This window comes from Stigmatopora argus, chromosome 2 (genome assembly GCF_051989625.1).
Source record: "Stigmatopora argus isolate UIUO_Sarg chromosome 2, RoL_Sarg_1.0, whole genome shotgun sequence".
Classification (NCBI taxonomy): domain Eukaryota; kingdom Metazoa; phylum Chordata; class Actinopteri; order Syngnathiformes; family Syngnathidae; genus Stigmatopora; species Stigmatopora argus.
The window spans coordinates 22,917,627-22,927,500 of record NC_135388.1 but is presented as its reverse complement, the minus strand read 5'-3'; positions in this window follow the sequence as shown (position 1 = coordinate 22,927,500).

Genomic DNA, 9,874 nt, shown 5'->3' with positions numbered 1-9,874 from the left:
GTGTATGTGTATGTGTGTATGTGTGTATGTGAATGTGTGTATGTGTATGTGTGAATGTGTATGTGTGTATGTGTATGTGTGTATGTGTGTGTTTGTGTGTATGTGTGTGTATGTGTGTGTGTATGCGTGTGTGTATGCGTGTGTGTATGTGTGAGTATGTGTGTGTGTATTTGTGTGTGTATGTGTGTGTATGCGTGTGTATAAGTGTGTATGCGTGTGTATGCGTGTGTATATGCGTGTGTGTATGTGTGTGTATGTGTGTGTATGTGTGTGTATGTGTGTGTGTATGTGTGTGTGTATGTGTGTGTATGTGTATGTGTGTGTATGTGTATGTGTGTGTATGTGTGTGTATGTGTGTGTGTATGTGTGTATGTGTGTTTGTATGTGTGTGTATGTTTGTGTGTGTTTGTGTGTGTATGTGTGCATGTGTGTGTATGTGTGTATGTGTGTGTATGTGTGTATGTGTGTGTATGTGTGTATGTGTGTGTATGTGTGGCTATGTGTGTGTATGTGTGTATGTGTGTGTATGTGTGTGTATGTGTGTATGTGTGTGTCTGTGTGTGTCTGTGTCTGTATGTGTGTGTCTGTGTCTGAATTTGTATGTCTGTATGTGTGTGTCTGTATGTGTGTGTCTGTATGTGTGTGTCTGTATGTGTGTGTCAGTGTGTGTTTCTGTGTGTCTGTATGTGTGTGTCAGTGTGTGTTTCTGTGTGTCTGTATGTGTGTGTCAGTGTGTGTTTCTGTGTGTCAGTGTGTGTTTCTGTGTGTCTGTATGTGTGTGTCTGTATGTGTGTGTCTGTGTGTGTGTGTGTCTGTGTGTGTGTGTGTCTGTGTGTGTGTCTGTGTGTGTGTCTGTGTGTGTGTCTGTGTGTGTGTCTGTGTGTGTATGTGTGTGTCTGTATGTGTGTGTCTGTATGTGTGTGTCTGTATGTGTGTGTCTGTATGTGTGTGTCTGTATGTGTGTGTCTGTATGTGTGTGTCTGTATGTGTGTGTCTGCATGTGTGTGTCTGTATGTGTGTGTCTGTATGTGTGTGTCTGTATGTGTGTGTCTGTATGTGTGTGTCAGTGTGTGTGTGTCAGTGTGTGTGTCAGTGTGTGTGTGTGTCAGTGTGTGTGTGTGTGTCAGTGTGTGTGTCCGCGTGTCTGCCTGTGTCCGCGTGTCTGCCTGTGTCCGCGTGTCTGCCTGTGTCCGCCTGTGTGCGCCTGTGTGCGCCTGTGTGCGCCTGTGTGCGCCTGTGTGCGCCTGTGTGCGCCTGTGCACGCGTGTGCGCGCGTGGGCGTGGCCTGCCCGGCGGGCGTCCGCGCCGACCAGAGACAAGGCGAGGAAGTTGTCGGTCCGGTGGGCCTCCACGCCGGCCGGTGACGAGGCTTAGGAGGGGCCTATCCGGCGGGCGTCCACGTCGGCCCTTGGAGAGGAGTGGGAGTAGCCGGTCCGGCGGGCCTCCCTGCTGGTCCCTAAAGTGCTGGCCAAGCCCCCTGCCCTTAACAGACACCAGAATCTTAGACCGGTCGTCGGGCACCTTACCCTGGCTGCTCGGGGGGCTGCCTGCCCCCTCGGCCAGGAGGGCCGGAGAGTCGCTTTTGCCGTCGTTGCCGGCCCCCTCGTCCAGGGGCGCCGGAGAGTCGCTCTCGCCGTCGTCGCCGCCCCCCTCGTCCAGGGGCGCCGGAGAGTCGCTCTCGCCGCCGTCGCCGCCCCCCTCGTCCAGGGGCCCCGGCGCATCGCCGCCGCTTCCCGGCGGGCAAGAGCTGGGCGGGCTGAAACCGGGCTGGCCGAATATGGACAGGGTGGGACCGGGCTGGCCGAAACTGGACAGGGTGGGACCGGGCTGGCCGAAACTGGACAGGGTGGGACCGGGCTGGCCGAAACTGGACAGGGTGGGACCGGGCAGGCTGAAACTGGACAGGGTTGGACCGGGCAGGCCGAAACTGGACAGGGTGGGACCGGGCAGGCCGAAACTGGACAGGGTGGGACCGGGCAGGCCAAAACTGGACAGGGTGGGACCGGGCAGGCCAAAACTGGACAGGGTGGGACCGGGCAGACCGGAACTTGGCAAACTGGGCAGGCCGAAACTTGGCGAACTGGAAATTGGCGAACTGGAAATTGGCGAACTGGAAATTGGCGAACTGGAAATTGGCGAACTGGAAATTGGCGAACTGGAAATTGGCGAACTGGAAATTGGCAAACTGGAAATTGGCAAACTGGAAATTGGCAAACTGGAAATTGGCAAACTGGAAATTGGCAAACTGGAAATTGGCAAACTGGAAATTGGCAAACTGGAAATTGGCAAACTGCAACTTGGCAAACTGCAACTTGGCAAACTGCAACTTGGCAAACTGCAACTTGGCAAACTGCAACTTGGCAAACTGCAACTTGACAAACTGCAACTTGGCAAACTGGAACTTGGCAAACTGGAACTTGGCAAACTGGAACTTGGCAAACTGGAACTTGGCAAACTGGAACTTGGCAAACTGGAACTTGGCAAACTGGAAATTGGCAAACTGCAACTTGGCAAACTGCAACTTGGCAAACTGCAACTTGGCAAACTGCAACTTGGCAAACTGCAACTTGGCAAACTGCAACTTGGCAAACTGCAACTTGGCAAACTGGAACTTGGCAAACTGGAACTTGGCAAACTGGAACTTGGCAAACTGGAACTTGGCAAACTGGAACTTGGCAAACTGGAACTTGGCAAACTGGAACTTGGCAAACTGGAACTTGGCAAACTGGAACTTGGCAAACTGGAACTTGGCAAACTGGAACTTGGCAAACTGGAACTTGGCAAACTGGAACTTGGCAAACTGGAACTTGGCAAACTGGAACTTGGCAAACTGGAACTTGGCAAACTGGAACTTGGCAAACTGGAACTGGGCAGACTGGAACTGGGCAGACTGGAACTGGGCAGACTGGAACTGGGCAGACTGGAACTGGGCAGACTGGAACTGGGCAGACTGGAACTAGGCGGGCCAGCCGGCACCGGAAGCCTGGTTCGTGGCTTCGGCACGGGAATTTGAGATGCTTGGAGCGGCGTGGTCGGGCAAGAAGCCTGGAGCGGCGTGGTCGGGCGAGAAGCTTGGAGTGGCGTGGTTGGGCGAGAAGCTTGGAGCGGCGTGGTCGGGCGAGAAGCTTGTAGCGGCGTGGTCGGGCGTGAAGCTTGGAGCGGCGTGGTCGGGCGAGAAGCTTGGAGCGGCGTGGACGGGCGAGAAGCTTGGTCAGGGGCTCGCGCGTCCAGGCCCTCCTTCTGTTTCTCCCTGCGGGGCGGCACTCGCCGCCTCCTCCGGGGGGCGGCACAGCACACCGGCCGCCACGTGGTGGCCCATCGTAGATGGTCAGCCGACAAGGTGAAAGGCCTCGCTGCTGCGCCTCCCCAAAAAAACAAGACGGGCGGTGTTCGAAACTCCTACCTGAGCCTCGCCACTGTAGATGGCCAGCCGACATGGCAGTTGCTGGTCGGGCTAATCCAGGTCGGAGTAATCGTAGGAGTATTGGTCAACGTCCTCCGGTGGAGCGTATCGGAGTCCGAATCGGCTAAGAAAATCACTGTCCGAGTCCGAATCTCCAGCATTCAGATCTATTAGCTCCCGGTTGTCCTCACCTTCCGAAAAGTCAGAGTCCCAACCGACAAAGATTTGGCGTAACAACAGGGCCGATGGGGGCTGGGGATTCTCCTTCCATTGAGGAAAACGCTCGCTGGAGTCTGAATTCAAATAACGGGGGCGATGAACTGGGGGTGTCGGAACCTTGGTATTACGACTTAGCTGTGCTGGCAGCCCAGTGCGACGCGTTGAGCGGAGGGTGGGTTTAAAGGTGGATGGAGGCTCAGAACTACCTCCTAGTCGGGATTCCTCCGCTGCCAGAACGTCTCTGAGGTGCCCACACCAAGGCGTGTCCATTATAAACTCCCCAAAAGACTTTGGGCGGCTTCCCGCTGAATCCATGTGGACGCGGGGCTTCGAGAAGGGTGGCTGGCATCGACGAGAGCGTCGGCGCGAGCGTGGGTGGCCTCCCGCTGGGTCCATTATGGTCGGATCGTTCTGTTACGATTGCGCCGTGTCGTTGTGGAGCGATCGGGAATCTATTAGGACCCAGGCGCGGGAAGTCGGAGGGGAATCGAGGCAGTTAGCTTTAAACACATCTTTTAATAAATCAACAGGGATCTGCAAATCAACAATGGCTTGGAAACAAAACGGCAGCATGCTTCGCGCATGCATGAACAGAAGTAACGAGCCGACAATGGTACTATGACTCATTGATCTTTAAATACCAAAACAGGAAGCAATCAGCAGATTGACTGCAGCTGCTCTCTGACGGCACGTCAGGAGGGACAAACAGGCCGCTCCTGACAATACATATGTACAGTAATCCCTTGAATACCGCTGTTAATGTAGAGCAGACATGGCTACGATGAACGAAAATTACTATCAGAATACATGTTTTTGTGCCTATAATGTAACAATTATCAAAAAGTGTATTAATTAAAAATGATAACAATAAGCATATCAAAAGACAGTAATGTAATAATACCTAAATACACAATGTGTGTGTGTATATATATATATATATATATATATATATATAAGCAATGTTCCCTCTAATTTTTCGTATGTCTGAGCAGAAAGTCAACCTCCCTGAGCGCACTGAGTACCAGTGTGAGCGACATCATCGGTACTCGGATGATTCGCCTAAAGAATGAACATTCGGCGTAACGTCCATTCGGCGACCTGTCCGTCTGTCAAACGTCCGTCGGCGAAACGTCTTTAGGCGAATCATCCGGTCACGACATCATCATTGCTCGCTATGGGCAGACCAGTATCACACCTGCCACAAGCAGGTGCATGTCAATGTTCCCTCTAATTTTTCATGATAGAACATGCTGTAAAACACGAAAAACATAAGTGGACAGAGCTACTGCCACTGTCTGCCGCTTAAACGGCGCCATCATGGGGAAAGGGGTAAAAAAAAAAAAAAAAAAAAACGGATTTTTTTTTTTTTACTGCGCGCCATATGGTTGCTGCTTCTTCTTCTTCTTCTTCTTCTTTTTTCACCTCAGGCGCCTGAGGATTACCCTCAGCAGCGCTAGAGCTGCCACTGGAACACGGATAAGTTCATCCAGGGAGTTGCCCAAGCCGCGATGGTAGCGTTCGGTCATTAAGGCCGGGCAGCGGAGCCATAAGTGTTCAGACGACTCTGTTTCCTCGTCGCACAGGCGGCAGCGATCCGAGTTGGATTTCCCCACAAGGTGGAGCCAACGGCGGAGCAGGGGGTGGTGTCCACTGCGGAAACGAATCAGGTCTGTGCGGTCTCCTTTCGATAGGGCAAGTTCTTCCTCTGTGACTTTTGTAGTGTAGGTCTGCAAAAGGCGGGGTTGGGAGAGGGGGGGGGACGATCTTCACGTTGGATGATGGCACGTCTTGTGGCTGCGTCCGGGGGGGTATTGGTTTGGTCATCTAACGAGCCAAGTTTAGCTAGGGCATCAGCCAGGTCGTTTCCGCATATGTTGCAGTGGCCCGGGATCCACAGTAGCTGCAGTCGCTTAGGCGGAGGGAAAAGGGCGATGTCACCCTGAAGTCTCCGAATGGCGGGGTCTTGCGTATGGGGGTTTCCCATAGCTTGGACCAGCGATTTGCAGTCACTGAGGATAATTGATGTCTGCCAGTCTGCTGTTTCCCTCAGCCAGGAGAGTGCCTCGGTCAGTGCCACTTTTTCAGAGTGGTAGGAGCTGCTGCGGCTGCCAGTGGCACCATGCCATTGGTGGATGATTGCACTCTCCTTAATGACGACAAAACCTGCACCACCGTCCGCAGTGCCTTCTTTGGTGGATCCATCTGTGAAGATCTGTAGGTCCGGTTTACCCATGCTTCTGATGAGCTCTTCTGCCTTATCTCTTTGGGTGATGGTCGGCATGTGTTTAGAGACTGCGGTAAAGGCGGTTTGGATGGGGGGGGGGGTAATAGCCAGTGTGGGCAGGGATGGGAAGAGTATGTGCAAGGGGTATGGAGTTCGAGAGCGGTAAGACGGGGAAGGGTCGATGATCGCCAGTCTGGCTTCTTTTGCAAACGCATTTTAACGTTTTCATGGAGGAGGCGGTGTCGGGGATCAGAAGGAGGCAGCTGGTTCCAGGCATCCGCCTTAAGAAGTGCTTGTAACTTGAGGCGGGATGAGAGGGGTGTGAGATGTGCCTCATGTAGGACTGCTTCGGTGGGGGTAGACCTGAGGTGGTGAGTTATGGCGCGGGCTGCTTCCAGTTGGGCGGTTTCAAGGGATTTGAGGTGAGTTTGGGCCAGCCAGGGGGCCCATGCCGGTGCTGCGTACTCCGCAAGACTTCTCTGGGTGGCAATATACACTGTTCTAAGGTCGTTTGGTTGCCAACCCCAGGATGTGCCACTGAGTTTGCGGAGGAGGTTCGTTCTTTTGGACATGGTTTGGCGGACCTTTTTCGCTTGCTCTGCAAACGTGAGTTGTCGGTCAAAAGATACGCCAAGAAAAGTGGGGGTGGGGTTATGCTTGAGGGTGGCGCCATTTATTAAGATCTTTGGTTGCCATTTGGCCTCAGCTGAGTCCAGGCTAAAAAATGACGCCTCACACTTGGTGGTGTTAAGGTTTAGGTGTGCCTCGGAACTCCACCTCCAGACTTTTTCCACCTCCGCTTGAAGTCTGCTTTCCACCTCCTCTTTGTTCCTACCCCGACAAGCAAGAGCCAGATCGTCTGCATAGGCGCTGACCAGGGTGGAGTCGTTGAACTTGTCGAGGAGGTCATTAATGTAGATGATGAATAAGAGGGGTGACAGGACCGAGCCTTGGGGGAGCCCTTCTTTGAAGGTTCTGACCCTGGCTGTGCGATTTGTGAGCCAGTTGGCGATCCATCTGATGAAGCGGTAGGGGACCCCCAGGTCTGCCATTTTTTGTAAGAGACCTGTTCTCCATACCTGGTCGAATGCCTTGCTGAAGTCAAAGAATGTTGCAAGCGTGCGTTGCCGTTGAGTCGACTGGAAGCCATCAGAGATGAACTGCGACAGTCGCAGGGCCTGGTCCGTCGTGCTTCTTCCCTTTCGAAAACCGGCTTGCCAGTGGCTGAGAAGCTGTTTATCTTCCAACCACCAGGCGAGACGGTTCACGATGAGCCTTTCCATTGTTTTGCTAAGCGTAGAGGTGAGGGCGATGGGTCTGTAGTTCCCAACGTCCTTTGGTGACTTCCCTTTTTTGAGGAAAGGGATGATGGTGGCCACTCGCCAAGCTTGTGGACACCAGCCCTCTAGCCAGCTGGTGTTGATGATATGGAGTAGTTCGGGAAGGATGTTTGCCGGAAGATTTTTTAGAAGGTCCGGGGCTATGTCGTCGGGTCCAGCTGCCTTACCCGCTTTAAGTTGGGACAGCGCTGTCTGCAGTTCAGCATCGGTGAACGGGAGCTCGAGGACTTGTCGCGGTGAGCCGAGCAGTCTGCGGGTAGCTGTACGTATAGAACGCACTGCTCGTCTGCTCCGCTTGTCACTCTTGCGTCCGCTGACCGAGGCATATTCCCTGATAAATGCTGTTGCTTTGGCTCGGTCACTCACGTACTCTTTGTTCTTGTAGACCAGGGACTCGCCAGATTGTTGTGTTTTGGTGCATGAGAGGGATTTTACTAAGGACCAGGCTTGTCCCGTAGATCTTGTCTCGGCGATCTTGGTGAGTTGTAAGCGCCATGCGTTCCTTTTCGCTTCAGTGGTTTTTTGTTTGATCTGTTGACAGAGTGCTATCCATTCTTTCCTATTTTGTTGGAGGTCTCGACGTAGTCGATTCCTTTCACGGATGAGGTCCATCAGGTCCTGTGTCAGCCATGGGAGCTCCTTCTGGCGGATAACTTTGACCGGTATTGTAAGTGCTGCTGCCTCTTTCATGTGTTGCACTAAGAGGGAGAGTTTTTCCGGGGCTGTGGCTGCTGCGGAGATTACGGGTAGGCGATCCATGAGGATGGTACGGTACCTCTTCCAGTCAGCTTTCGAGAAGTTGGGTCGTACTCTTCTTTGTTGGCATTCGACACGGAGAGCACGGTTCCACCTAATCAGAATCGGTCTGTGGTCGGAGGTCATCTCGTCGATGGGTTCCCATTGCAGATGTTCGGCCGTGGTGGGGTCAGTGATCGTTAGGTCGGGGGCACTCATGCCTGCTCCTTGTTGGTATCTGGCAGCCCGTGTCCACACGCCGTCATTAAGGAGAGTTAGGTCATGGTCATCGACCCATTGATGGATTGCGTTACCCCTGGGATCTGTCTTGGCAAGTATATCCCAGGTCGGGTGGTGCGCGTTGAAATCCCCGCAGATCAGGCCATGCTCCGTGGGGAGCGAGTTTAACCAGGAGAAATCTTGGGGGGCAGGACAATAATCCGATGTCGCCGGGGGGATGTAGGCATTGACCAGTGAGAGGTGCCGCCTGCGGGCGATGGGAATGTGGATATGCTGGAGTTTGAGGGGGCCTGATGGGGACGCTGGAAGGATGGAGTAGGGGATGCCGCATCTCAGGTAGACAAGGAGACCCCCGCCTCGTCGCTGTTTTGTGCCTGAGCCCTCACGGTCTTGGCGAATCACGTTATAACCGTCGAGCTGAGGCGTCGGGTCTTCGAGTCCCAGTTTTGTTTCCTGGAGGAGGAGGATGTCAATTTTTAGACGTGCCGTCACCTCTTTCAGTTCGGTAGTCTTGGTCGCCAGGTAGTCACAGTTCCATTGAAGGATGGTGAGACCGGCTTTCCGTGCCTCCGGTAGATCGGCAATCCTATCTGTGGGTTGTTGAGGGTGGGAGGGTTTCAGGTTCAGACAGCTCTGGCAGCACCAGTTATTGTTCCTGCGAAGTATGGTTAAAGCGTGTCTGGTTTCAGGGGCACATTTGAGGTGGAATCCACGTTTGCAGGATCTACATGTCAGGGGAGAGCGTGAAACGATTAATTTGTTATTACAGGTGGGGCAGTTTGCGTTTATAGGTTGGTGTGTTGTTATGGCTGTTTGGTGTGTGGAGGATTGTTGTGTCGGGGGTGGTGAGCAGGTCGGGCATAGCCAGTTTGCATTAGTTTGGGAGCGAGGTAGTCCAGAGCAAGAGCGGTGGGATTTGTTGGGGCAGTTCGAGCAGGGGATGGGGGAGATGGTAGGGGAGAAGGAGATTTTGCAGACACAGCATTTTTCTTTCGGTCCCACGTAGGCTGTGCGCGGAAGTGACGGCACGACGGCATTTCCGGAACAGGATCCGCAGAGAAAGCCTTGATGACTCTTTATCTGGGTTCGGGTCAGGCCGCTACAGGTCCTGTGGAAATTTCGTCGGCAAGCGTTGCAGACCAGTGGGGTGAAGTCACGACGGATCGTCTTAGAGCATCCCGGGCAGTTAGGTCCCGGGTTCTCCTCGACGTCGCCTGCCCTTAGGAGGAGTAACCGGAGGTGTGGGGCAGGGCGGACATCTCCGGCTGGATGAAAAACATAGGGCGCCATGTTCCTGGGTGGCAGCTCTGGGTGGTTGTGTTGGATTCGCAGGCCGCAGCGGGGCGGCCTCTCGGGAGACACCTCGTGAAGGTTCCAACTGTTGTCTCCCCGTCTGCTCCGCTTGTCACTCTTGCGTCCGCTGACCGAGGCATATTCCCTGATAAATGCTGTTGCTTTGGCTCGGTCACTCACGTACTCCTTGTTCTTGTAGACCAGGGACTCGCCAGATTGTTGTGTTTTGGTGCCTGAGAGGGATTTTACTAAGGACCAGGTTTGTCCCGTAGATCTTGTCTCGGCGATCTTGGTGAGGTGTAAGCGCCATGCGTTCCTTTTCGCTTCAGTGGTTTTTTGTTTGATCTGTTGACAGAGTGCTATCCATTCTTTCCTATTTTGTTGGAGGTCTCGACGTAGTCGATTCCTTTCGCGGATGAG